Source organism: Bubalus bubalis, chromosome 2 (assembly GCF_019923935.1).
Source record: "Bubalus bubalis isolate 160015118507 breed Murrah chromosome 2, NDDB_SH_1, whole genome shotgun sequence".
NCBI classification, from domain to species: Eukaryota; Metazoa; Chordata; class Mammalia; order Artiodactyla; family Bovidae; genus Bubalus; species Bubalus bubalis.
Genome location: NC_059158.1, coordinates 104,506,938 through 104,533,719, shown reverse-complemented (window position 1 = coordinate 104,533,719; position 26,782 = coordinate 104,506,938). Strand labels below are relative to the sequence as shown.

The 26,782-nt window shown below is 40.3% G+C and overlaps 1 protein-coding gene across 7 annotated transcripts in view; it reads right to left on the bottom strand.

Moving 5' to 3' along the window:
• Positions 1 to 26,095, bottom strand: part of GTDC1 (glycosyltransferase like domain containing 1) — a 453,460-nt gene extending 427,365 nt beyond the window's left edge. For 2 of the 7 annotated variants that reach the window (XM_025276812.3, XM_025276818.3), the window contains exon 1: positions 25,995 to 26,095. The gene's annotated coding sequence lies outside the window, so the exon portion shown is untranslated. Of the gene's footprint in view, positions 1 to 21,428; positions 21,557 to 25,994 lie in introns of all 7 variants that reach the window. The other 5 variants (XM_044935732.2, XM_044935731.2, XM_044935737.2 and 2 more) reach the window with 5 other exon arrangements.
• Positions 26,096 to 26,782: the final 687 nt, after the last annotated feature.

The window sequence follows — 26,782 nt, the reverse complement described above, 5'->3', positions numbered from 1 at the left end:
ATTTGCCTAATGAAATCTCTCCCTCTTTTGATATCCTCTGTGTAATAAAGGGATTCAAAGATCACAAAATTAGCTTGCCACAATTCTGTATATGCTACAGCACTTCCTTGGGATATAGCAGTATCTGCTGAATACTGATACGTCAACTCCAAGTTCCACTCCTTCAGGATGCATGTCTTTTTTTATCCTTTTAGTGCCAGCACTAGCACTCAACACATCATGGGTCCTCAAAAAAATGTTTTTTGAGGGGATGATCTCAACAAATGACAGCAGGTATAAATAAGTGGAAGAGTACATAAAATTAAGCAATGACGGATGACTTTCACTATCTGAAGAACTATCTGAAAATAGACTGCTCAGTAAGTGAACATTGGGCTAAGCAAAGCACATTTGGTCCGCCCTAATTTATACACCTAGATATATAGGCCTGCTGCTGCTGCTGCTGCTAAGTCACTTCAGTCGTGTCCGACTCCTAGCGACCCCATGGACTGCAGCCCACCAGGCCCGTCCATCCATGGGATTTTCCAGGCAAGAGATATAGGCCTATGAAAACCTAAAAGGGCAATCAGACACCCAAGTGTTCCTCCTCTGTTCATGATACCCATCTCCACACTTACAGCATACAGAAAATACTCATGTGTTTACCATGTGTATACAGGTCACTGAGGGCTTAGTTGGTTCACCCTTGCTGAGAGACATAGTAACTATCACGTTGACCAACAAAGGTAAAGTTAAAGGACTCGCATAAAAGTTAAGAGAGAAAGATATGGATTATAACAGAGGATGAGTAACTGCCCACAGCAACCCCCTCCAACTCCCACAGCCGCCCTTAACTCCACCCCTCCCCGACTTTACTGACTGAACACCATTTAGAAGAAATAATAGCCCCTCTATTTCTTTCTGTTTCCTACTTTAAAACTATAGCCATGCAAAAAGATCTCTGCGAGGCAGCATGATGCCTGCAGGGGCTTCCCCAGGGGCTCAGCAGTAAAGGATCCAACAGCAAAGCAGGAGACACAGGAGACCTGGGTTCGATCCCTGGGTGAGGAAGATGCCCTGGAGAAGGAAATGGCAACCCACTCTAGTACTCCTGCCTGGAGAATCCCATGGACAGGAGCCTGGCTGGCTGCAGGTAGAACAGTCTTAGATATAGTCACTCAACAAGCCACACTGGAGAGCTAATACGTTAAGGTGCCCTAAAGGTTTTCTAGTTTAAAGATTACTTATGTACATGTTCAATAAATACTTAAAGAACATCAACTATGTGTCAGGTTCTGGGCTAGTCAGGCACTATGGGAGAATCAAAGATGAGTAAAGCATTCAGTGAGCTTACAATGTAATAAGGAGGATTTGACAAATACTTAAAAGATTGTAATATCCTAGTAAGAAAAGCACCACCATAAAGAAATGAGACTCTGAAGAATGATTCGGATTTTAACAGGAAGAGGTGAAGAAGGGCTTTCAGCAAAGGAAAGAGTATTACCAAAGAAAAAGAGATATATGTAGGAATACTGACCAAGACCCTAGAGTATTTGTTAGGTATTAAAAAAGTAGAAAATAAAGATAGAAAAAGCAGACTAAAGCCTAACTGGAGAGGGCCCTAAGTGCCAAGGTTAGATATTAAAACTCCCTTTTGTGAGTAACAAGAACAAAAATAAATTTAAAACAAAACAGCTTCAAGGACATGGGAGTGAAAAGGATTTAGAGGGCCTACACAATTTTAAAAAGAACAAAGCTGAACAACTTATATCACACATACTTCAAGACAGTATGAATCAGTGTGGTGCTGACATGATAGACATATAGGTTAATATATAAAAGAGTCAAGGAAAAGATTCAGAAATATATGATTAGTTGATTTGCAACAAAAGCTTCAAGATAAGACAAGGGAGAAGAGAGAGTTTTTTCCACAACTGGTCCTTGGAAAACTAAATTTGAAAAAGAATGGACCTTGATCCTTACCTCAAACTCTACACAAAACTTAACTCAAAATGGGCCAGAGACTGAATGCAAAAGCTGAAACTATTATATAAAACCTTTAGAAGAAAACATACACTAAAATCCTTATATCCTAGAGTTAATCGAAGATTTCTTAGAACCACACAAGGAAGGGAAGGAGAAAACACTGATAAAATGGATATATTCAAAAATTAAAACTTCTGTTCTTCAAAAGACACCATTAATGAAAGAAAAAGGGCAATCTACAGACCAACAATTTCAAGAAAACTTACAATCTAATTTTTTTAATGGACAAAAGATTTAAACAAATATTTCACAGAAGATTAAACAAATGGTCAATAAGGACATGAAAAGATCAATGCCACTGGTAAACAAACAAATGCAAATTAAAACCACAATGAGATACCACCATGCACCCCACTAGATTGTCAAAATTTTAAAGAATGATAGCATCAGGTGCTGGCCAGAACATGGAGCAAGGAGAACTTTCATACACTTGAAAGAATACAGTACAATTACTTTGAAAACAATTTGGCACTTTCTTACGAAGTTAATCACACACTTATCATACGTCACTAAATTTCTATTCCTAGGTATCTAACCACAAAAAGTTAAACCATAAGACACAAAGCCCTGAACATGAGCATTCATGGTAGCTTCAGATCAGATCAGATCAGTTGCTCAGTCGTGTCCGACTCTTTGAGACCCCATAAACTGCAGCACGCCAGGCCTCCCTGTCCATCACCAACTCCCGGAGTTCACTGAGACTCACGTCCAACAAGTCAGTGATGCCATCCAGCCATCTCATCCTCTGTCCTCCCCTTCTCCTCCTGCCCCCAATCTCTCCCAGCTTCAGAGTCTTTTCCAATGAGTCAACTCTTCGCATGAGGTGGCCAAAGTACTGGAGTTTCAGCTTCAGCATCATTCCTTCCCAAGATATCCCAGGGCTGATCTCTTTCAGAATGGACTGGTTGAATCTCCTTGCAGTCCAAGGGACTCTAATGAGTCTTCTCCAACACCACAGTTCAAAAGCATCAATTCTTCGGCGCTCAGCCTTCTTCACAGTCCAACTCTCACATCCATACATGACCACAGGAAAAACCATAGCCTCGACTAGACGGACCTTTGTTGGCAAAGTAATGTCTCTGCTTTTGAATATGCTATCTAGGTTGGTCATAACTTTCCTTCCAAGGAGTAAGTGTCTTTTAATTTCATGGCTGCAGTCACCATCTGCAGTGATTTTGGAGCCCCCCAAAATAAAGTCTGACACTGTTTCCACTGTTCCCCCATCTATTTCCCATGAAGTGATGGGACTGGATGCCATGATCTTTGTTTTCTGAATGTTGAGCTTTAAGCCAACTTTTTCACTCTCCACTTTCACTTTCATCAAGAGGCTTTTGAGTTTCTCTTCACTTTCTGCCATAAGGGTGGTGTCATCTGCATATCTGAGGTTATTGATATTTCTCCTGGCAATCTTGATTCCAGCTTGTGTTTCTTCCAGTCCAGCGTTTCTCATGATGTACTCTGCATATAAGTTAAATAAACAGGATGACAATATGCAGCCTAGATGTCCTCTTTTCCCTATTTGGAGCCAGTCTGTTGTTCCATGTCCAGTTCTAACTGTTGCTTCCTGACCTGCATACACATTTCTCAAGAGGCAGATCAGGTGGTCTGGTATTCCCATCTCTTTCACAATTTTCCACAGTTTATTGTGATCCACACAGTCAAAGGCTTTGGCATAGTCAATAAAGCAGAAATAGATGTTTTTCTGAACTCTCTTGCTTTTTCCATGATCCAGCGGATGTTGGCAATTTGATCTCTGGTTCCTCTGCCTTTTCTAAAACCAGCTTGCACATCAGGAAGTTCATGGTTCACATATTCCTATGTAAAACAGAAATATCCCAAATGTCGACAATCAGGTAAATGGAAAAACAAATTGTGGCACAATTATAAAATGAACACTCTTCCACAGTGAAAAGGAACCAATTACTAAGACATACAATAACACAAGAAGCTTCAAAAACATCATGCTGAAAAAAGTACATAATATGTGATAGTATTTACATGAAAATCTGGAGTAGGAAAAACTAGTGATAAAAATCAGATTAATAGTTGCCTGGAAATGAGCATGAGGGAGAAAGGGATAAGTGACTGCAAAGGGGGACAAGGGAATCTTCTGAGATGATGGAAATAGTCTATACCTTGATTGTAATAGCAGTTACACAGGTGTTGTCTGTCACAATTCATTGAACAGTACATTTAAAATAAGTACTTTCTATTTTATATAAATTACACCCCAATACATTTGACTTAAAAATTTTAAAGGAAAAGTAATATTCAAACATTTGGAAATAGCATCCTTGCCCAAAGATACCAATAAGGGCACATCAAGTTTTATTACAAGTTTAAATCCCACATAATAAATTTTTATTATTTTTTATTCATTCAATAAATTATGTATTCAAGCATGAATTACAGGCCAAAAATGATTCTAGGTGGGATGGTATAGCAGTAAACAAAACAAGATCCCCTGCTTCCATCAAGCTTTCATCCTAAAAGGAAAAAAACCAACCATAAAAAAGTAAAATATATAATTAGTTTGTGAAAGTGCTAACTAGAAAAATAAAGCAATTGGAAAAAGGGGGATGCATTAAATAAAATGGTCAAGGAAGTTCTCACTAGCAATGTAACATTCCAGTAAGTTCAGTTCAGTCACTCAGTCATGTCCGACTCTTTGCAGCCCCATGAATCGCAGCACGCCAGGCCTCCCTGTCCATCACCAACACCCAGAGTTCACTGAGACTCACGTCCAACGAGTCAGTGATGCCATCCAGCCATCTCATCCTCTGTCCTCCCCTTCTCCTCCTGCCCCCAATCTCTCCCAGCTTCAGAGTCTTTTCCAATGAGTCAACTCTTCGCATGAGGTGGCCAAAGTACTGGAGCTTCAGCTTCAGCATCATTCCCTCCAAAGAAATCCCAGGGCTGATCTCCTTCAGAATGGACTGGTTGGATCTCCTTGCAGTCCAAGGGACTCTCAAGAGTCTTCTCCAACACCACAGTTCAAAAGCATCAATTCTTCGGCGATCAGCCTTCTTCACAGTGCACCTCTCACATCCATACATGACCACAGGAAAAACCATAGCCTTGACTAGACGAACCTTTGTTGGCAAAGTAATGTCTCTGCTTTTGAATATGCTATCTAGGTTGGTCATAACTTTCCTTCCAAGGAGTAAGCATCTTTTAATTTCATGGCTGCAGTCACCATCTGCAGTGATTTTGGAGCCCCCAAAAATAAAGTCTGACACTGTTTCCACTGTTCCCCCATCTATTTCCCATGAAGTGATGGGACCGGATGCCATGATCTTCGTTTTCTGAATGTTGAGCTTTAAGCCAACTTTTTCACTCTCCACTTTCACTTTCATCAAGAGGCTTTTTAGTTCCTCTTCACTTTCTGCCATAAGGGTGGTGTCATCTGCATATCTGAGGTTATTGATATTTCTCCCACCAATCTTGATTCCAGCTTGTGTTTCTTCCAGTCCAGCGTTTCTCATGATGTACTCTGCATATGAGTTAAATAAACAGGGTGACAATATACAGCCTTGATGTACTCCTTTTCCTATTTGGAACCAGTCTGTTGTTCCATGTCCGGTTCTAACTGTTGCTTCCTGACCTGCATACACATTTCTCAAGAGGCAGATCAGGTGGTCTGGTATTCCCATCTCTTTCAGAATTTTCCACAGTTGATTGTGATCCACACAAAGGCTTTGGCATAGTCAATAAAGCAGAAATAGATGTTTTTCTGAACTCTCTTGCTTTTTCCATGATCCAGCGGATGTTGGCAATTTGATCTCTGGTTCCTCTGCCTTTTCTAAAGCCAGCTTGAACATCACGAAGTTCACGGTTCACATATTGCTGAAGCCTGGCCTGGAGAATTTTGAGCATTACTTTACTAGCGTGTGAGATGAGTGCAATTGTGCGGTAGTTTGAGCATTCTTTGGCATTGCCTTTCTTTGGGATTGGAATGAAAACTGACCTTTTCCAGTCCTGTGGCCACTGCTGAGTTTTCCAAATTTGCTGGCATATTGAGTGCAGCACTTTCACAGCATCATCTTTCAGGATTTGATATAGCTCAACTGGAATTCCATCACCTCCACTAGCTTTGTTCATAGTGATGCTTCTAAGGCCCACTTGACTTCACATTCCAGGATGTCTGGCTCTAGGTCAGTGATCACACCATCGTGATTATCTGGGTCATGAAGATCTTTTTTGTAAAGACCCAAGAAAAGTTAGGGAATATGCTAAGTGGTTATCTAGGGGGAAGAGCATTCCAGGGAAGGGAAGAGCAAGTGCAAAGGACCTGAGGCCAGCTATTCCAGGAACAACAGTCGGGTGAATGGAGGGTAGTAAACACAGTCAAAAGCTGAGATTGCAGATGGAGGAAGACCATGTAGAGCCTTATAAGCTACTAGAAAGACTTTAGTTTTTACAGTAAATAAGAAAGGAAACAAAGTTGTGACGTGAACAAAGACAACCTTTGACTTAGGTTTTAACTTTGATTCTTTTGGCTACTGACTGCACTGAGACTAGACCAAAGTGCTAGGATACACACTGAGTTGGGGATTATAAGAGGAAGTTAGGAGCCTAGTTAGTTCAGTAGCTCAGTCACGTCCAACTCTTTGTGACCTCATGGACTGCAGCAGGCCAGGCTCCCCTGCCCATCAACATCTCCGGGAGCTTGCTCAAACTCATGTCAATCAAGTCAGTGATGCCATCCAACCATCTCATCCTCTGTCGTCCCCTTCTCGTCCTGCTTTCAATCTTTCCCAGCATCAGAGCCTTTTCCCGTAAGTCAGTTCTTCGCATCAGGTGGCCAAAGTATTGGAGTTTCAGCTTCAGCATCAGTCCTTCCAGTGAATATTCAGGACTGATTTCCTTTAGGACAGACTGGTTGGATCTCCTTGCAGTCCAAGGGACTCTCAAGAGTCTTCTCCAACACCACAGTTCAAAAGCATCAATTCTTCGTCACTCAGCTTTCTTTGTAGTCCAACTCTCACATGAGACCAGTTAGGAGACTATTAAAAGAATCCAAGTAAGAGATGACAACAGGCTGACCAGGTAGTAGTGGATGTGGGGAGAGGTGGTCAGATTCAGATTCTAGATGTATTTTGATGAAGATCCAACATAAATTATAGACAGATAAGCTGTAGATATGAGAGAGAAGAGTCAGAGATGACTTCAAGGTTCATGATCTAAGTAAGAGGCATGGGACTGTCATTAACTTAGATGAGAAAGACTGAAGATGAAACAAGTTTGGGTGAAAAGATAAATTCAGTTTTTGCACATTTTAGATTTAAATATGCATATGGAGATATCATAAAACAATTAATTATGTGTCTGGAGTTCAGAGGAAAAAAAATCTCATTTTTTTTTTTTTTTTTTTTTTTTGCAAAGTTAATCACTGGGTATCATGGTGTGTGTGTGTGTGTGTGTGTGTGTGTAAAACTTTAGGAAAGAATCCATACTTGAACTGAATACATTAGGGCCTTAGTACTAATGGATCATGTGCTTTCTGATTTACATAAATCCATGCAAGTCTGCTAGGCACTTCACACCTTTATTTTTACTTTCACATCTGAAGTACAGCAATATGGATAGATAAGGTGTGTATTTAAGATAACAACGTGAACAGACACATTCCTGGAGCTATAGCTATTTAAAAGTGACACTAGCATCAAGATACTCATTCTTATTCTGGGAAGGCTTTAAAAAACAATCACTTGTTATGAAACTAACTGCACTGCCAAATGCTTAAGATCATATGGAAAAATCATCATCTTCTCTACATTTTACTGTTTTAAATCAAGGAAAGTAATAGACTTTGTGATTAGAAGTTTGGTTTTTATGCTTATAACCATCTAAGTTCTAAAGTGAGTAACATTTCTACACTGTATCTTATAACAGAAGATACTTTGTGTAATGTTAACGAAATACAAAATGGCATGTAAAAGAATCAAACCTCAACTGGAATTTGTTAACATGGCAAACTGGTGATTGAAACCAGTTCTTTAAAATAGTAACATTTTCAGTGTGGATGAGCATTCTTCTCTCCCAGTCATCTATTAATTTCCAATCCCATGCCTTTGACTATTTCCTCATGCTAGTATGTCCCTCTTCCCAGCTGTTACCACCCTCTTCCTTCAAGGCCCAGCCCAAACTCAGCCTCCTCCAAAGCCTGCCCTGAACCCCAGTAGTTTTCAGTTCCATATTCCCAGAGCATTGCCACTTATAGGTCCAGAGCACCCATGTCGCTCTGCCATGGATTAAGTTTACCTCTACACTAAAACAGAAACCCCCTGAGGACAGAAAATCTACCTAAAATGCTTACCTGAGTACCCTACATATGAAATTGTAGGTACCTTACTTAAAGGTTTGTTCAATTAAAATCCTATCAAAGCAAGAAAACAATCAAATACACTGAACTCAGTGGGATATATGCTCTAATTTCATCACTTCAAATATGCGCTTTTGGGTCTCACTTCCCCATCTCTCTGTAACATTCCAAATAAAACGACTCAGTCATTTTCAAATATTGCAAAATATAATCTAGTCTAATTTATACCTTCAATTTCATATCTTATTCAGAGTATCCATATACTAACCTCAGCCAAGCCAGGCAAGAACATAACCAGTTTCTTTCAAAATCCTTACTGGTTCTTTCACTTTTCTCCACTTCCTTTTTCACTTTCTCGTTCTGCCAGATAAGGATAGGAGAGGGACAAGTGTCCCACATGCCCACTTTAATGGGGGCTTACTTGAATAGCCATGAAGTAAGATCATCTGCTATCCTTATGTAATTATGACAGCTATCTCCTCTCATTCTCAAAGCCCAGCTTGGACAGCACGTTTCAGGTCTTCACAAAAGGGGGGCCTTAAATTTCAAGAAGCCTCCGACCCTGAATAGTTCCCTGGTGTTGGGGATGCACTCTAAGGCTGGCCTCTTACCATTCTACCCAAAATCCCCTTATAGGGCAAGCAGTCCGCCTTCCCAGGAGCCATCAAGATTACCTCAAGCCTGGTTACTTCCCATGGCACCCAAAAAAACTTATGCCTGCTCACCACACTAGATGCAAACACCAGCTCTTCCCACTACTGCCCTCTCACTCAACATGCCAACTAACTAGCTCCACTTATTCTCCTCCCCTCCAGAAATGAGTCAGTTAAGGAAGGGCCCTGAACTCTAGGAAACGTATGCCATGATCTCTCAAGAAGTCTACGGAAGGTGCTACTGCAATATCAATAAACAAGATTCTGAAGCTGATTAAACACCCAGACAAAAAATTAAATACTAATCTACCTTTCTGGAAGATATACCCAAATCCTGGGCTGGAAATAAAAGGGCCTTTGTGAAAGAAACAGGGAAATGTTATATAACCAACTCTCCTCTAGATTAACAATTGTTCCCTTGAATGACACTTTGTGGGGCAGGATTGTGCTGGGCCTTTGTGGCTGGGTGCGGGCTTTCTCTAGCTGCTGCGAGCAGGGACGGGGCCACTCTCTAGTTGCAGGCTTTGCAGTGTGTAGGCCTTTCATTGCAGTGGCTTGTTACACAGCACAGGCTCTAAAGCGTGTGGGCTTCAGTAGTTGTGGCCCATATGCCTAGCTGCTGCGTGTCATGCGGGATATTCCCAGACCAGGGATCTAACCAGTGTCCTCTACATTGCAGGCAGATTCTTAACCACTAGACTCCAAGAGAAGCCCCTGAATGACATCTTTAAAACCCCTTTTCTAATTTCACTTATGTTATGGGGAGTGGATGCCACAATCTTATTCTTTTACTAAGCCCCACATTACTCTTTAGAATATAAGGATGCTTCAGTTCAGTTCAGTTCAGTCACTCAGTCGTATCCGACTGTTTGCGAACCCATGGACTGCAGCACGCCAGGGCTCCCTGTCCATCACCAACTCCCGCAGTTTACTCAAACACATGTCCATCAAGTCAGTGATGCCATCCAATCATCTCATCCTTTTTCGTACCCTTATCCTCCTGCCTTCAATCTTTCTCAGCATCAGGGTCTTTTCCAATGAGTCAGTTCTTCGCATCAGGTAGCCAAAGTATTGGAATTTCAGCTTCAACATCAGTCCTTCCAACGAATATTCAGGACTCATTCATTTCCTTTGGGGTGCACCAGCTGGATCTCCTTGCTGTCCAAGGGACTCTCAAGAGTCTTCTCCAACACCACAGTTCAAAAGCATCAATTCTTCGGTGCTCAGTTTTCTTTATAGTCCAACTCTCATATCCATACATGACTACTGGAAAAACCATAGCTTTGACTCGATGGACCTTTGTTGGCAAAGTAATGTCTCTGCGTTTTAATATGCTGTCTAGGTTGGTCATAACTTTTCTTCCAAGGAGTAAGCGTCTTTTAATTTCATGGCCGCAATCACCATCTGCAGTGATCTTGGAGCCCAAAAATATAGTCAGCCGCTGTTTCCCCATCTATTTGCCATGAAGTGATGGGACCAGATGCCATGATCTTCATTTTCTGAATGTTGAGTTTTAAGCCAACTTTTTTACTCTCCTCTTTCATCAAGAGGCTCTTTAGCTCTTCTTTGCTTTCTGCCAAAAGGGTGGTGTCATCTGCATATCTAAGGTTATTGATATTTCTCCCGGCAATCTTGATTCCAGCTTGTGTTTCTTCCAGCCCAGCGTTTCTCATGATGTACTCTGCATAGAAGTTAAATAAGCAGGGTGACAATATACAGCCTTGACATACTCCTTTCCCGATTTGGAACCAGTCTGTTGTTCCATGTCTGGTTCTAACTGTGGCTTATTGGCCTAAGAACCATCTAAAAATGAACACAGATTCTTGTCTGCAATTGTTCTCAAAGCCCAATAAATAGCACTTCCTTTCTGCAATGAACTAAATACTCACTTCTATGAGATGTCTTCTCTATTTCAATAAGTACAGGTGAAATAAGAGTAACTGTAACCTATCAAACTATATGGTTTCCCAGCTGGCTCAGCAATAAAGAATCTGCCTGCCAATACATGAGATGCAAGAGTTGTGGGTTCGATCCCTGGTTCAGGAAGATCACCTGGAGGAGGAAATAGTAACTCACTCCATTATTTCTGCCTGGAAAATTCCATGGACAGAGGAGGGTGGCAGGTTACAGTCCATGGCATCACAAACAGTTAGACATGACTTAGCAACTGAACATATACACACATCAAGCTATGTGTTCGATCCCTGTGTTGGGAAAATATTCTGGAGGAGGACACAGCAACCCACTCCTGTATTGCTGCCTGAAAAACATGGACAGAGGAGCCTCGTGGGCTATAGTCCATGGGGTCGCAAAGAGTCAGACACGACTGGGCACACACACACACATCAAGCTATAGCTATGAATTCTCCTGTATATTTTGAAAAAAGTTTACTTTAGAAAAACATAGTAACTGCAATCTACAAAGGGATCTATTTATTGTCTACTCCTCATTGTGGAAGGTTTCCAGGAGACAACAATAGAATTCCCAATTTGGTCTACCAATGTTAAATTCACATATTTCTTATTAAATATAACTTCTTTATAAAGTAAGTATTTTGCTGCTTTATTTAAACACACACACACACACACACAATTACACTCTTCCCTAAACTGCCTTGTATTTGAAAATGGGAAAGTTTTCCAAATATTAATCACAATGATCCAAAATAAAATCTGCAGGCGAGTTCAATTATGGCACAATAAATGAATGACACAGCATCTTATTTCAAAATCCCTGAGTTTTAGGATTTGAATATCTGTAAGAACATTCCTTTCATTAAAGATTCAAAAGTTTAAGGCTTTCAAATGCTACAACACACCTGTCTCTGAGTTATAGGCATTGCTTCCGTGAAAAAATAGCTTAAAATCCATGAAATGAAATCAACTCCACATAAAGCTATCGCATGACTCTGATCGCTAATCTGACTTGTAAATTAGATGTCTGTAACTTCCACTATTCAGCAATCCGCGGATTTTTTTTTTTCCTAGCAGGATGGCTATGTTGGCTGCAATGCACTCTGACCAAAAATGTGCAGTAGCAGCAGTGTCTCACTGACAAACTGAATGGTATAGACCTTAAATAGAGGTTTCATTAAGTCATGAGAAAATTTTTCTCTGTAGATGAATGACACAAAATGTAATCTATGTTTTGTATCCTGGACTGCCAGGATTTTCGTTGAATGCTAGATGGAAAAAAAAAAAATGTTGAAGACTCACTGAGGGAAAAAATGGGATTTGACTTTAAGAGAATCCACCCACTTCATTTCTCAGCACTGCTTTCAAATCTTCTATGAAGTGCAAGTCACTCAGTCGTGTCCGACTCATTGCGACCCCATGGACTATACAGTGTGTGGAATTCTCCAGGCCAGAATACTGGCGTGGATAGCCTTTCCCTTCTCCAGGGGATCTTCCCAACACAGGGATCAAACCCAGGTCTCCTACATTGCAGGCAGATTCTTTACCAGCTGACACACAAGGGAAGCCCAAGAATACTGAGCTATGTTTTGGTAACTGATATAAACAAATGAATACCAAACACATGGATTCTAACCAAATAAAATACTGATTTTGGTTCAGAGAGAACTTTGATGCTCCAGTTTTCCTGTGATTCAATAGTTCTAGAAAATACATAGGTTTATTTCCAGTTCACACATGCTCATTAAATCATTTTAAGTGAATTTAGTTAACAGGTCTGAAGACATTAATTTATTATTAGTTAGCTGTTAGTATTAATTTATAATATTATGTTCTATGCACATTAATACTGTACAGCATGATTTCCTACTTACTATTGAGTTCAACAGCCTACACAAAAGGATATTTTCCTAAAAAATTCTGGTTACAGTAGCAAACAGAAGCATATTTACATGCTCTAGGAGAGAGCAAAATTTCAAAAATTCCCCAAACAAAAACTTCCACATGAAATCACAGTCCTTATTTTGACCTTTTTAGTTCAAGCTAAAAGAGATGCTTAAGATGTTTTTCAGGTTAAGCTAAAAAAGATGTTAAGCTAAGAGATACCTCTCTTTAGATTATTTCCCTTAGTGTAAGAAAGCCCAATACTAAAAGGTGATAACTATATTAATTTCCATAAATAGGATCTTTAAGGTTTGATTACCAAAGCAATTACCATATACCATTATGGAATGATAATATATTACACATTCCCCAAGTAAAAGACCAAATTTACTTCAACCACCCCCACTCAAAAAAAAAAATCTTTATTCAGTCATGAAGTCCTTGGAATCACAGCAGGGCTTGATGCCATATTGGTGTCACATTCTGCCAGTAATCCAAATAGTCCAGCCTTCTTTTTCAACTTCTTTGTCTACTAGTGCATCACTGGACCCAGCAGGCAGTTCACCCAGACAATTTCAGTAATGGATTTTGGCTCTCTGTGCATAACAGATGAAAATCTTTACGAAGTATCCAGTTTGTCTTATAGCTGAGAGATCTGAACCTGATGCAGATGTCACATCTAAATTCTTGAACAGATTTTTATCATCAGTGCCACCTATAAAACAAGACAGTGTCACCAACAGCATTGTCCTGGAGAACATCTATTTCAGTAATGCTAATAAGCTTTCTGTATTACAACTGACAGTCATTTATTTGCCTAAAACAGAGATCAGCAAACCAGAGCCCATGGCCCAACATTTAGCCCACTGCCTGTTCTTACATAGTCATGATCTAAGAATGGATTTTATATTTTTTAATGACTTAAAAAAAATTTTTTTAATGATTAATATTTTGAGACATGTGAAAATTACATGAAATTCTAATTTTAGTCTCCATAAATAAAACTGCATTGCAACACAGCTACTCATTCATTCATGTATTTTTTTAGCTGCTTTCACACTACAATGGCACCTTAACAGAGACCATAATCAACCATAAATCCTAAAATATTTACTCCCTGGTGCTTTGAAAAGAAGTCTGCTGACCCCTGGCCTAGAGAATATTTAGTGGGTAGGTAATATGAATCTAGTGTCTTTGCCTTACTTCCATCCATTGGTTTAACAAGTATTTCTTTGGTAGGTCTATCATTCCAGTGCAGAGAGCTAACTATGGTCACTCTGCTCCCCACTTTGGCCCAGTCTTGCCTCTATACAAAGGCCCGACAAGGCCCTTGGGCAGGAAGAAGACAAGCTCAACTTCAGGTCAAATTCTAGTTCTCCAAAGTTGTCCTTGTCTGTATCCCCATGTTTCCTGGTTCTACATTTTTGCCATATATCCACCATTCCCATAATAGGCTCCCTATGGACACCACTCTTAAAAAGTCTGTATTTCCTACCAGAGACTCTAAGGTAGTAGTCTGAGTCACAGCATTCTTTGATCTGCCAGCCAATTACCAGTTCTACCCCTGCCCTAGCAGCCACATGTAACATGAATTTGTTACATGTGAACATTTTGCATACTTCTTCACCCTCCTGGGTTCCATTCTTCTTCCTGATCATGAATGCCCGTGGAGTTCATCAATTTCCTTCTACATTCAAACCTCTGGCCTATAAATCTATGACTTCAACCTTACCAACGGGCTTGTCATTCTACCTCTTGAGCTCAGTTCATACAATAACCAAACCCAGGAGTATAACACAACAAAAAGACTCTATACAGGTGGATCTCCCAACCTAGGACTACCCATCCCTTATTTTAGGAACTGGCACAAAAAGGTATCTATTAGTATCACTCCCAAGCAGCATCCAGAACATCCCTTCTCTTTTTCCCTCCACCATTGCTGGTTGGCCCAAAGTTTCTATACCTGCTTCATCTGAGAGTTACTCACCACCCTTTCTACACACCTGGGTTCCGAAGGATACCTGCATCTCAAGTACTGCTTCATAATGCCTCTCTTGCTTATCTTAAAGCCTTACCTAAAACACTGTAAAGCAACTGTACTCCAATAAAAATTAACATTATTTTAAAAAAAGCTTTAGCATTGCTATTTCTATTACAAGCAAAAAAAGGGGGCCTCTTGCCACTGGGACTGCAATGAAGTAATGATTTTGGCTAGACTTCCAGGAGTCAGAATATAATTCCCTACAGAAAGATGTTAATAATCCAAAACAAGGCTATGCCCATAGTATTAATGGCACTATAGAACCCATCTCTAATGCATATTATATTGTTGCAATTAACTAATTCACAAACACATTCATAAGCTGTGGACTGACCATCTAAAAACTAGCTATGAAGTATCAGGAAGACTTGATAGCAGACAAATTAGCCTAGAGTGAAGACTTCAGAGAAAATGGCAGTTTATTTTTAGGAAAGGGGATTTCACTGCAATCCTGAAGAAACCTGCCATGGTGAACAGCTCTTAAAACTGCATGAATAGCTCACAACCAAAAGAGTGGTGTCAAGACTGAATACACTGATGGAGTCACCATTAACCATTATCTCAATTCTGAGTAGCAACAATCTAGGTAGCATCAATCTTAAATAAAAATGAAAATCTTTTTTAAAAACACACACAGGAAACTTCTGCCTGCTTGGAGAATGACACAGAACGCCAACTAGTGACATATCCTTACAACTAGAAAAAGAAACTAGAGGTAAGTAGTCCATATTCCAAAGGAATATGCAAAATATTACAACTTTAGAACTTTCACTTGATGAATCTACCCTAATTTCCTTAAACAGTTCTCAAACTTCCTAGCATCAGGCCTCTGTGCACTACTGAAAACTGAGGACTCCAAGAGTTATTTTTCTTAATATGTTATAATTATCAGTATTTACTATATTAAGAATTAAAGGAGAAAATTTTAACTACTGATTCATCTTAAATTTTTTAAGCTTGACTTATAATTTAAAAATTTATATATGAGATACCACACAATTAAGCTGATTCTCCCATCCATGGACACAGGCTGTTTCCAATTTTTCATTATTATAAAATGAAATCATAGATATGTAAATATTAACAAGAAAAAAAAAGGGTTGCTCTACAGTGTTAATGGGAAGAAAATCAGGTAATAAAATAGCATTTAGAGTTTACTTTTCTTTTAGTTAAAAAAATGCAATATTAAGTAAATATTTTATTAAAGCACTTTTTCAGTGAACTGCTTAGTATCTGAAAATGCAGACATCTATTTCATCTCTCTATCAAGGCTGAGTTCCTACAGAGTGGAAACTGCTTATTCATATACACTCTACAAATATCTGTTGAATGAAACAAATTATTTTCCATTTCTAGAATGTGTAAGACAATGATTAAGTTCCAGTTTTGTACAAAAATATGCTCTGCTTTCCTCTGAGTGATTCATTTTAAAATTTTAATGACATGTTAATATGAGAATATACTTTTGAAAAATTACTATACAAAAAAACTTTGGCATTAAAAATGACATACCTTTACAACTTTAGCAAATTTATTTCATGTTTAACCTAACAGAGGACAGCTGGATTCTCTTATCTGCTTCTACATACAATCTGTTGTGATACCTGCTTTGACTGAACTACATGAAAACAGCCCCACACAAGTATGCAGTGAGAAAAAAGGAAGTATATAGTATTATTAATATCATTTTTGAGAATTATGGATGTTCTTTGATACTACACCAAAACTTGACAAGTAGAAGAGCTTGTGGGCTAGCTGTAATATGAAATTGAATATCACATAAACTTTCTGTATTCTGTTACATGCTTTCTGTAAGGGTCTTTTACCATAAATTTGGAATATTGATCACTTTGAAAATATTGTTTCATTGAATTATTGTTGTTCAGTCACCCAGTCATGTCCAATTCTTTGTGAGCCCATGGACTACAGCACACCAGGCCTCCCTGTCCCTCACATTCGCCTGAATTTTGCCCAAGTTCATGTCCATTGAGTTATATAAACATTGACGATCCTGACATAACACCACAGCAAAAATTCACATTCATAACATCACCACCCATCCCACTGCAAAACTCTTTAAGTACTGAGAAGCTGACAAGAACACAGCAGCTGATGTAAGATTTCCAAAATTTTAATTTTCCCTAGAAAGTTAAAATTTTATCATCAGCAACAAATATTGTCGATTGTTTTTCCCTGACGTGAACAAAAGATCACATTATTCATTTTCAAGAAAATGAGTGCCAGATATCTAAGTCTAAATAATCATGGTTTGTCTGGTATTCGATCTTTCAAGCAAAAATGATATTTCATGTAAAATATGGCTAATTCAGCTTGCAACTCAGAAGAATACTTAAGGGTTTTCCTTGAGATAAAATACTCTGGATATACAGCAGAAGTGCCTTTTGCGTATTTCCTATCTCATCATATATAGACAGAGAATATAAAACCATCACATATGAAATATCAAACATATATAAAATACTCAAACATCATATATAGAATATTAAAACAATGCATTCAAGGATCAAAATTTAATAAAACTAATAATTTTTACTGCTTCATTAAGGACATTCAAGTAAAATTGGCTTTTTTGAGTTTTTGTTTTGGGTTTTTTGTTTTTTTTTTAAACCATGAATGGATAGCAGTGAAGAATATGATGATTACTAGTAGAGTCTGGTGCCACTGACATTTAATATCTACTAAGATATTCAGTTTTACCTACTACTATTTACTATTTACCTACTAAGTGAACTCCGGGAGTTGGTGATGGACAGGGAGGCCTGGCGTGCTGCAATTCATGGGGTCGCAAAGAGTCGGATATGACTGAGCGACTGAACTAAACTGAACTGAACTGATTTTACCTACTTACCTACTACTACTAGTATCAGCAGAGCAAATGTAAAAACAGTGGAAAAGGACAATGTTAGTATTACCATAAAGATAATTTTAACCTAATGGATCCCCTTGAAAGGGTCCCAGTGACTCACCAACAGGCTTACATACCACAACTTGTGGACTACTGCTGTCTTAAGAAAACACTGAAAGCTAATGAACGATAACTTGCCATCTTCAAATCTACAGTAAATGCCCTCCAACATAAAAAATACACTAAATACCTGTATGAATTATTTCCTTTTAACTCAAAGTTGGTCCAATTTGTTCTGAAAGTGAAATAATAATATAAATAACCGTAGTGATTAACATGTAATGACCTCTGACAGGTATTATGTCATTTAATCCTCGTAACTCTATCTATTCTCTGACCTTCATGTCACAGATGAGGAAGCCTGAAGTGCAGAAAACTAACGCCACACTTCCAAAGTGTCAATAATTACCAGTAAGTATGGATTCTGGCTTTACCTGTGGCTCAGCTGGTAAAGAATACACCTGTAATGCTGGGAAGATCCCCTGGAGAAGGGAAAGGCTACCCATTCCAGTATTCTGGCCTGGAGAATTCCATGGCTGTAAAGTCCATGGGGTCACAGAGCTGGACACGACTAAGCGGCTTTAACTCCAATACTTTGGCCACCTCATGTGAAGAGTTGACTCATTGGAAAAGACCCTGATGCTGGGAGGGACTGCAGGCAGGAGGAGAAGGGGACGACAGAGGATGAGATGGCTGGATGGCATCACCGGCTCCATGCACATGAGTTTGAGTGAACTCCGGGAGTTGGTGATGGACAGGGAGGCCTGGCGTGCTGCGATTCATGGGGTCGCAAAGAGTCGGAAACAACTGAGTGACTGAACTGAACTGAAGCAGCTTTCACTTTTACTTTAAGTATTTTGCCTACCTCATATTAGTCTTAACAACCTTTTTATTAACATCCCCTTTCCCTTAACTCTTTATACTTTAATACCATTTTACAGATGAAACTTGTAATCAAAAAAGTAAAGTATCCTGCCCAAGGTGACCCAACTGTTAGATCATCTATATTTAAATCCAAGTCTGTCTCACTCCTAAGAGTACAGTACACATTCTGCTTTCCTATACCAATTATCAACATATCCTTTGCATATAAATAGACTGATGATTACAAAAGTCTTACATAGTTTTAAACAAGACAACTGAGCAAGGCCTCTATTTGTAATAATTCTTGCTAATTGACTATTTCTGTCATAAACTAGAACAAAGTCTGCTGCTGCTGCTGCTGCTGCTGCTAAGTCGCTTCAGTCGTGTCCGACTCTGTGCGACCCCATAGACGGCGGCCCACCAGGCTCCCCTGTCCCTGGGATTCTCCAGGCAAGAACACTGGAGTGGGCTGCCATTTCCTTCTCCAATGCATGAAAGGGAAAAGTGAAAGTGAAGTCGCTCAGTCGTGTCTGACTCTTCGCGACCCCATGGTCTGCAGCCTACCAGGCTCCTCAGTCCATGGGATTTTCCAGGCAAGAGTACTGGAGTGGGGTGCCACTGCCTTCTCCAAGAACAAAGTCTACTTCCCTTTAAAATAGTATATGATCCAGATAATAGTTCACTAATTCACATTATTAGACACTTAGCTGTGAACAGGACAATGAATCAATACTGATAAGCTTTCTCTTATTAAAAAAAAAAATACTCAATACACTCAGCTGATATTTCAGTATTACAGATGAAAAACCTGAAACCCAGAGAAGTAACTAACTTCCCCCAAAGACATGTTGTTCACAAATGGTACAGTCAAAATCAGTCTGGACTGACCCTGAAGCCTAAACTCTTCAATTACATGGCCTGCATATATTAAAGAAGGCAATGACGTAGGAATTGTTCACAAGGTCTGTATACAGAGCTTGCTGATATCATAACAACTCTAACCAAGGCAATCAACATATGAATCATCTTGCATCTCAAAGATCAAGAGATGAAAAGGAAGCTGGTGCATGCTGAAAATAAAAAGCCATGTTCTAAGGTGATTTCAGTAAAGCATCTATAGGTAATGTTGAAGACAGGAATAAAATTCAGTTACAGTAATGTTGAAGAAAGAAATAAAATTCAGTTACAGAGGTGTCAGATAGCACACATCTCTGTGGCTAAAATAAGCCTACCTCTGTTTAAAAACAAAACAACAAAAAATGGCCTAGAGGAGAGCCACAGGCTACCTACAGATTGCACAACAACTTTCAGATGCCAGGAACCCAGGAATGCTGCAAACCTCAGTAAACAGCAGCAGAAATCATTACCCTAAGACAATAAAACTCTAATCAATCAGAAAAATTTTAATTTCAAGTTATAATTTGCAAAAGTCAAGGGTTATGGCCCAATGTTTGTTTCTATTTCAAGGGCTTACAGTACAAACTGTTGCTTAATATTAAACCCCAAGGCGGAAAGGAATAGAATCAAGGTTTATCCAGCTCAATTCACCTTCACAACTTGTTGTAAGAACTTGCAGAAATATAAACATCTTGAGCTTGGACAGAGGAATGTGGCTTTAATTTCAAGCCCATTGTATTCTCAAGGAGTCCGCACACACACTTGACATTTGACAGGAAGGTGACAAAATGGAAGGCTGTGGTGTACCACCTAAAAGGGCAGGCATTACAGGCAAGAGATGAGCAATTACACTTGTCACAGAATACCATATTCTGGATTCCCTCTGTGGCAAAGATAAAAAAAAATTACAGAGCAAACCTTACCTCCTCCATCAATGATTCCCAGCATGACCAAAAAGAATCAGAATCTAGTAATGTAAAACCAGCTGACAGATATATAGAAAAAAAAAAAAAATCAAGATTGAGGTCATGTCCCTTGACATGCATCATTTACACTAAGGATTCCCTCACTTATCTGAATTAATTTCATGTACCTCATTTCATTCAGATAATTGAAGTTTTCTTCTTAAGAGTTGTAAAGTGTTTACCTCAACATAATTAGTAAACTGTCCACTTAAAAATACCACTACAAAAATTACCACCCCCTCCTCTCTACACTACACATATACTTCACCATCATTAAAAGTATGAGATTTTGGCCTTCACGGGAAATTTAGTTCAAAACTCCTCTTTAAAAAATTAGCACAAGAAATTCTACAAGAAAAGTTATGGTCATTACCTTTTTAATAAGTGTCTGCATTACTTGTTACAGACATGGTAATTTGGATACTCAATACATGACTACTGTTCTGAAACCATATTAAAGGTTTTAGACTACTAAAGAGTTTGATGACTTGCCTCAATACAATAACTGGGATTGTACGGAGAACAAAATCAAAGAGGTCTCTCTTTTTTATGAGCAGGCATTTAAGGGCCTTTTAATGAGAATTTACTCTACAGTATATAATTACTAATGAACAAAAATAGGGCCATTAAATTCACTTCTTTATAGTGCCATAAAACTTCTATTTGTAAGAAATATAAAATATATACATTTAATCAAACTCAAGAAAACTCTAAGTGAGCAACACCTAACAATACATAGTAAAAACTATATGCTTTTCCTCCTTAAATAAATGTCCTGCCAGATGACTGTGACTAATTTTGTACGTGGATATGCTTATAATTTAAAATACACAGACTCTCTGGTACTAATGATGGCAATGAAATGTCTGAACTTCTTATAAGAATTCTCAATTTCTATATGAACACTGGTTTCCAATACTGATAACAGACTTACTGTTGATTACATCCAATCGATATTTGTATATTGTCTATCACCTGCTATGTGTCAGGCACTGCAGTAAGTGTTGAGGACACTGTCAGGAACAGCACAAATTCAGTCCCAACACTCGAGGAATATAGAGTCTAGAAGGAAAGAAAGATAATGAAAAAACACACTATGGGAAACTTGGTGGACTAACAGATACTTGGTCAAATGAAAGCTCAAAACTGCAAGAAGATCTGGGTAGAAAATCAAACACTTGAAAAGAATTAGTTACCACTAAAATCTGATAAAAATAAACCAGTAACTAACTCAGCTAAGAAGGCAGAGAACCAAGAGCAGAACAGTCAGGAAGTAATGAGTATGTGACCAGGGTGTTCTAGTATCAGATGCAAATGAAAAGCTGACCCTCAAAAAAGCTAAAATTATAGCAGCCAAACAGCCCAGCTCTCAGCTGTCCTGTTCTCAGTATCTGACAAGTCAATACGGTGCGTGTGAGCCTAAGAAGTAGAATCAAAGCATTCTGACTCTGCTAGCTCTGTCACGGTTGAAGCAGGACCCCAACCATCCACCATGGATAAGACCAGGCCCCAGTTCCAAGGGAAGAGAGGACAGCAAGGAGACAGAGACGGTCAAGCAGGAGAGTTCTTGAGCAGGCTCAAGACAAGGTTCAGGTCCGCAGAGGATATGAACTACACAAAAGAATAATACAAGAAACACATCAACTCTATGGACTATTCAATAGCAAGGAAAGACTGTGGAATTGCTTTACTTTTAAAAATAAATACTCACAATTATATTCTTAAATCTAAAAGCCTTAAGTGTGACCTTCAAGAGTGGGAGAAAAGGACTAGACATTCTTACTAATTCTTACCAATTGTCTGATTCTATAACCTAACTCCATCTAAATCTATATTTATAGTCTACATGCTTTACATATACTTCCCCAAGATGTTTATGGCATATGTTTCAAAATTCCTCATGAGTTAAAGCGTTTTTCAAAATGAGAATCTCATAGTCAAACTGAGTATGTGCAAAGGATGTAAGAAGACATCATATCTCAGTAAGCAATGGATGCTCAGGGCACTGGAATAATTCCAGATTTCACTTCCTGAAGGGGCTGAGGATCTTAAGGTATTTTCAGTCTTAAAAATCAGTTCAAAAACTGGGTAGAAAAGACAGAACGAGGAATGGACAGGCCAGGTAGCCTGGTTCTGACATAGGAACCAGCAATGATAGAAGAGGAATTATTTGCTCCCTATAAATTAAGCACCATCATACTCTACTACTGGAGGAGGAAATGGCAACCCATTCTAGTATTCTTGCCTGGAGAATTCCATGGACAGAGGAGTTCATGGGGTCGCAAAGAGTCAGACACGACTTGAGCGACTAACACATACACAACACATACATACACTCTACTATACAACTGTTTTTAGTAACAGTGTCAGGAGAGAGGAAAAAAGTGCATGTAGTCCAAAGATGATGTCCCTGTGAAGACTATTATTTATATAACTCAACATATTCAAACAGAAATAACACTATGGAAACAGCCTTGCATTTGCCCAAACATTATTTGCCAAGGCTATTCAAATGGTGGTACTTTCCAAAAGAAACGCTTGAAAATTTTCCTCATTTTTTTTTAAATAAACAAAACATTATAATAATCTATTAAAGAAAGAAAATATAAGTCTAAGAGAAAAAGAAAATATAGTGGGGTCCTGGTGTTTTTGTTTGGGGTTTTTGCTTTATTTTTTCAGTATATCCATCATGAAGCACATCACATCAGCCAAAAACTGTTTAAAGTATCATTTAAAGACAGCTTGTAAAGGCAGTCTGAACTCTGAAAGTCATGTTGCTTCCAGGAGTCTATATACTGAAAAATATATCTTTATAAAGTGAAACGAAGGTGGCCTTAAAATGTGGCCTATGGTAACAATCAGGATCATTCATTCACAATTTTCAAACTTTGCTCCAGTAGAAAAACTGCATTATTTTAGCTCTAAGTGGTGTCCTATCAGAAAGTTTAAGTAACACTGTGTTTCCCCAATTTCACAGTGGATAACGTATATTTAAGAATAAAATTCTCAATGTTAAGCTTTTTCCTCAAATTTTCTAAAATATTATTAGATACATGCTACCTCTTTCAGTATTGGAATTAAGCCTAACAGAGTATCTGATTCAACACAAAAACGGAAATGAGATATTTCAAGTTTATAATATCATCATTCATGACTTCCAGACACTCTGCTACCTTCTTAAGTTTGATTAAGCCCAACAAAACCACAAGCATTTACAAAGGACCCACTACACTTGACATGAAGCATACACAGATGAATAAAACACAGTCCATCTTACAGGAAGCCCCCACCAGGGAAAGTGCACACAAGCCAAAAAGTCTCTACTAAATGCCTGCAGTAAACACTGGAGTGGGAGATGCAAATTCACCCCAGGCCAGTAAGAACTTCCAGACTTCTGCGTTGAGGACCACTAAGAAAAGGGATGCTGAGGATGCTGGAATTCAAGGACTACATGCGTACAGACCTTCTTTATTATATCAAGTTTACATACATCATAACTCTAGGATTCTCGGAATGCCAATCTCCTGGAATTGACACAGACTACCTGAATCAAGAATATGAATGAACATTCTTGAAATGAAAATAGTTACTAAATTCAAACAAACTGGAAATTACTATTTCAATTGGTAAAATGTAAACTCTCCTTAAATATAATTTGTATCTAATGAGTCCAAATCACAGACTAAGGCCTATACCCAAAATATGGGGAAAAAATTAAAAGTTAGTAATTTTTTGGCTTTTAAGACATCAAAATCAAAACAAATTTTGGTACAAAAATATCCATTGGGGAGGTCTAAAGTATCTACTTAAGTGTTCAGTTAAATCAACTAGTTCTCTTTAGTTCATGTTAAATCTCTTCAGGGAATCTGGATTACTTTCTCTCTGCAAAATAATGACGCTGGATTAAATTAATAATAACTAACTAATAATCAGCTGCTAAAGTTCCTCACAAACAGAAAATTCTGTACCTCTGCAGTCCGTGAAATTAAGACGTCAACATGGTTTCAAAATAAGAGTAAAGAAGCCTTAACTGCTCAAAGTGGTAATGCTATAAACATCAGTTTCCTACCTTATCTTAGTATCAAGGTTCAGATTTTACCTATCCAGTTTTCAAGTTCGTCAAAGAAAGTTTCATGATTCAAAGGGTACTCCTCCCACCCTCTATACTAAAACTGCTTCTTTAAAACAAGATCCTAAGGAAAATGCATAATGAAAGGCAGTGCGAGCTGAGGAGACTATTCCACACCAAACCTGGAACGCACCAATTAAAATTCAGTATTGCACTTTGTATGTGAGCTCCTACATGAAACTCCCGCCATGCTTTAGTTTAAGGTTAAACAGGTTAATAGAATCCAATAAAATGGCTCTATTGAATTATACTGGATTTCTTTGCAGCAGCTCCTTTACCTGACCATTCTGTTGAACTTTAAAATCAACTTCAGGGGTAGCACCCAGGAACCAAGGTGAGCCACGGCTCACGGGGGCTGCACTCTGCAACCCACCTCATGTGGAAAATCACCGTCAACGCACGTTTTCCACTTCAAACTGTGATACGGTGGAGGAAAAAGTGCATAGCCTTCTCTTTGAACCTCCCATCACACTGCCTCCAGGCGCTAACTTAAGAATTATCTCGAAGATAATCTAATGCAGTACAGTTCTCAGAAGACTATAAAGTTGCCTTCGCCAGAGAGGAGAGGGGAAAAAAAAACCTCGCCCGAAACTAAAGGTTAAATTACTATAGTACTGCAACTTCGCTGTTGGGTACGTATCTGGATTTACAGGATTAATTTCGAGGACATTTCCACCAGTACAAACTGCCTGGATCCCGATTAAAACAAAGTGTATGCTGGATCCTCATAGGAGAGAAGTGGCGGGGGTGCGCAGAGTGAGTGAGGTCTTAAGTCTCTGCAGACTAAGTAAGGGGCTCCTGAGGTCAGGAAAGTGAGGGCGATAATTGGGCCAGACGCAAAGGGTCCTTCAGGCAGGCCTGCGGGCGCGCGGCGCGAAGGACCACCGGCCCGGCAGTCTCAAGATCGGCGAGGAGGGCCCTACGGCCGAGCCCGGGAACCTGGCCTCCTCCCAGCCAGAAGGCGACGCGCCCCCACCCACTCCCGCGGCAGAGCGAAGAGGCGGCAGCGGCGCGCCGAGCTGCGGGAAGCCGGCCCGCAAAAAACGCAGAACCCAAGAAAAGGGAGTCAGAAAATGGCCAGTGTGCAGCAGGACTGAGACGCAGCAGCCAGGCTGCCCGGCTCAGGGCGCGCGGCGGACCGCGACACCGCCAGCGCAGCGCGTGCGCCCGGGAAGCACACCGCCCGCGCGGCCCTCAGCTCCGCCCCCCCACCCCTCCCCCGGCTCCCTGCGCCGCGGCCGCCGCCAAAACCCCTCTGGGAACTCCGAGCCGCGCGGCCCCGCGAGGCGGGCGCCTTGGAGCGGAGGGGAGGGGCTGCGCTCCCCGCCTCCCCGCCGGCCCGCGCGGCTCCCCAGCCCGGAGCCTACTCACCTCCTCCTCCTCCTCCTAGTCTCTCCCTCCTGGCCACCGGCGCGGCCCAGCCGGCGACGCGCTGACGCCGGGCCCCTCCCCCGCGGCCGCAGCCGCCGCCGCCACCGCCCCGCCCGGCCCGCGGCCGCAGCGGCCTCGGGGCGCGTCAGGCGCATGCCCCGCCCACTGGGTCCGCCCACGCGCTCAAGACTCCGCCTCCTGCGCTGCCGGGACGCTGCCCGTCCCTGACTCAGCGGCCGCTCCCGCCCTCTGGAGATTACCACGTGTGGGCTCTCGACCCCCGCACCGCTTTTTACCTGTTCACTGCCCGAGGACCTCGCTTTGCCGCCCACCTCCCCACCTTTCCCATCACTGGTCCGCACCCCTGTCTTCCCCTTAAGATTTTTAGTACTCTTTACTCAACCCCTAGTCTGGTTGTAAGCTCTCATGCCTTTTCTTTCTAGAAGATCTTCGCTGCTCACTAGGTCAGCCTCAGTTTGCAGTTTCTTGCCAATCCCTTCCCTCCTGGTCCCCGTTCCTCTCCCCTGCCTGCTGGAGCCTCAGGGTCCCCGCACATACTGGACTTCTTCCCTGCTACCGCTACCTGCTGTGCAGCTCGCACCTCCTGAGCGCCTGCTCTGCCAGCGCGTTCTAATTTCCCTCCTTCTGGTCACCTCGGAACCCTATGGAAAGGCTCACTTCTTTACCTACATTTTGAGCGTCTTCTCTGTTCTCACTACTCCAAATACTTCAGATGCCGTGTAGGAGTTAAACAAATGCATGTGCGCTACCCCACTCACCTGAAGAGT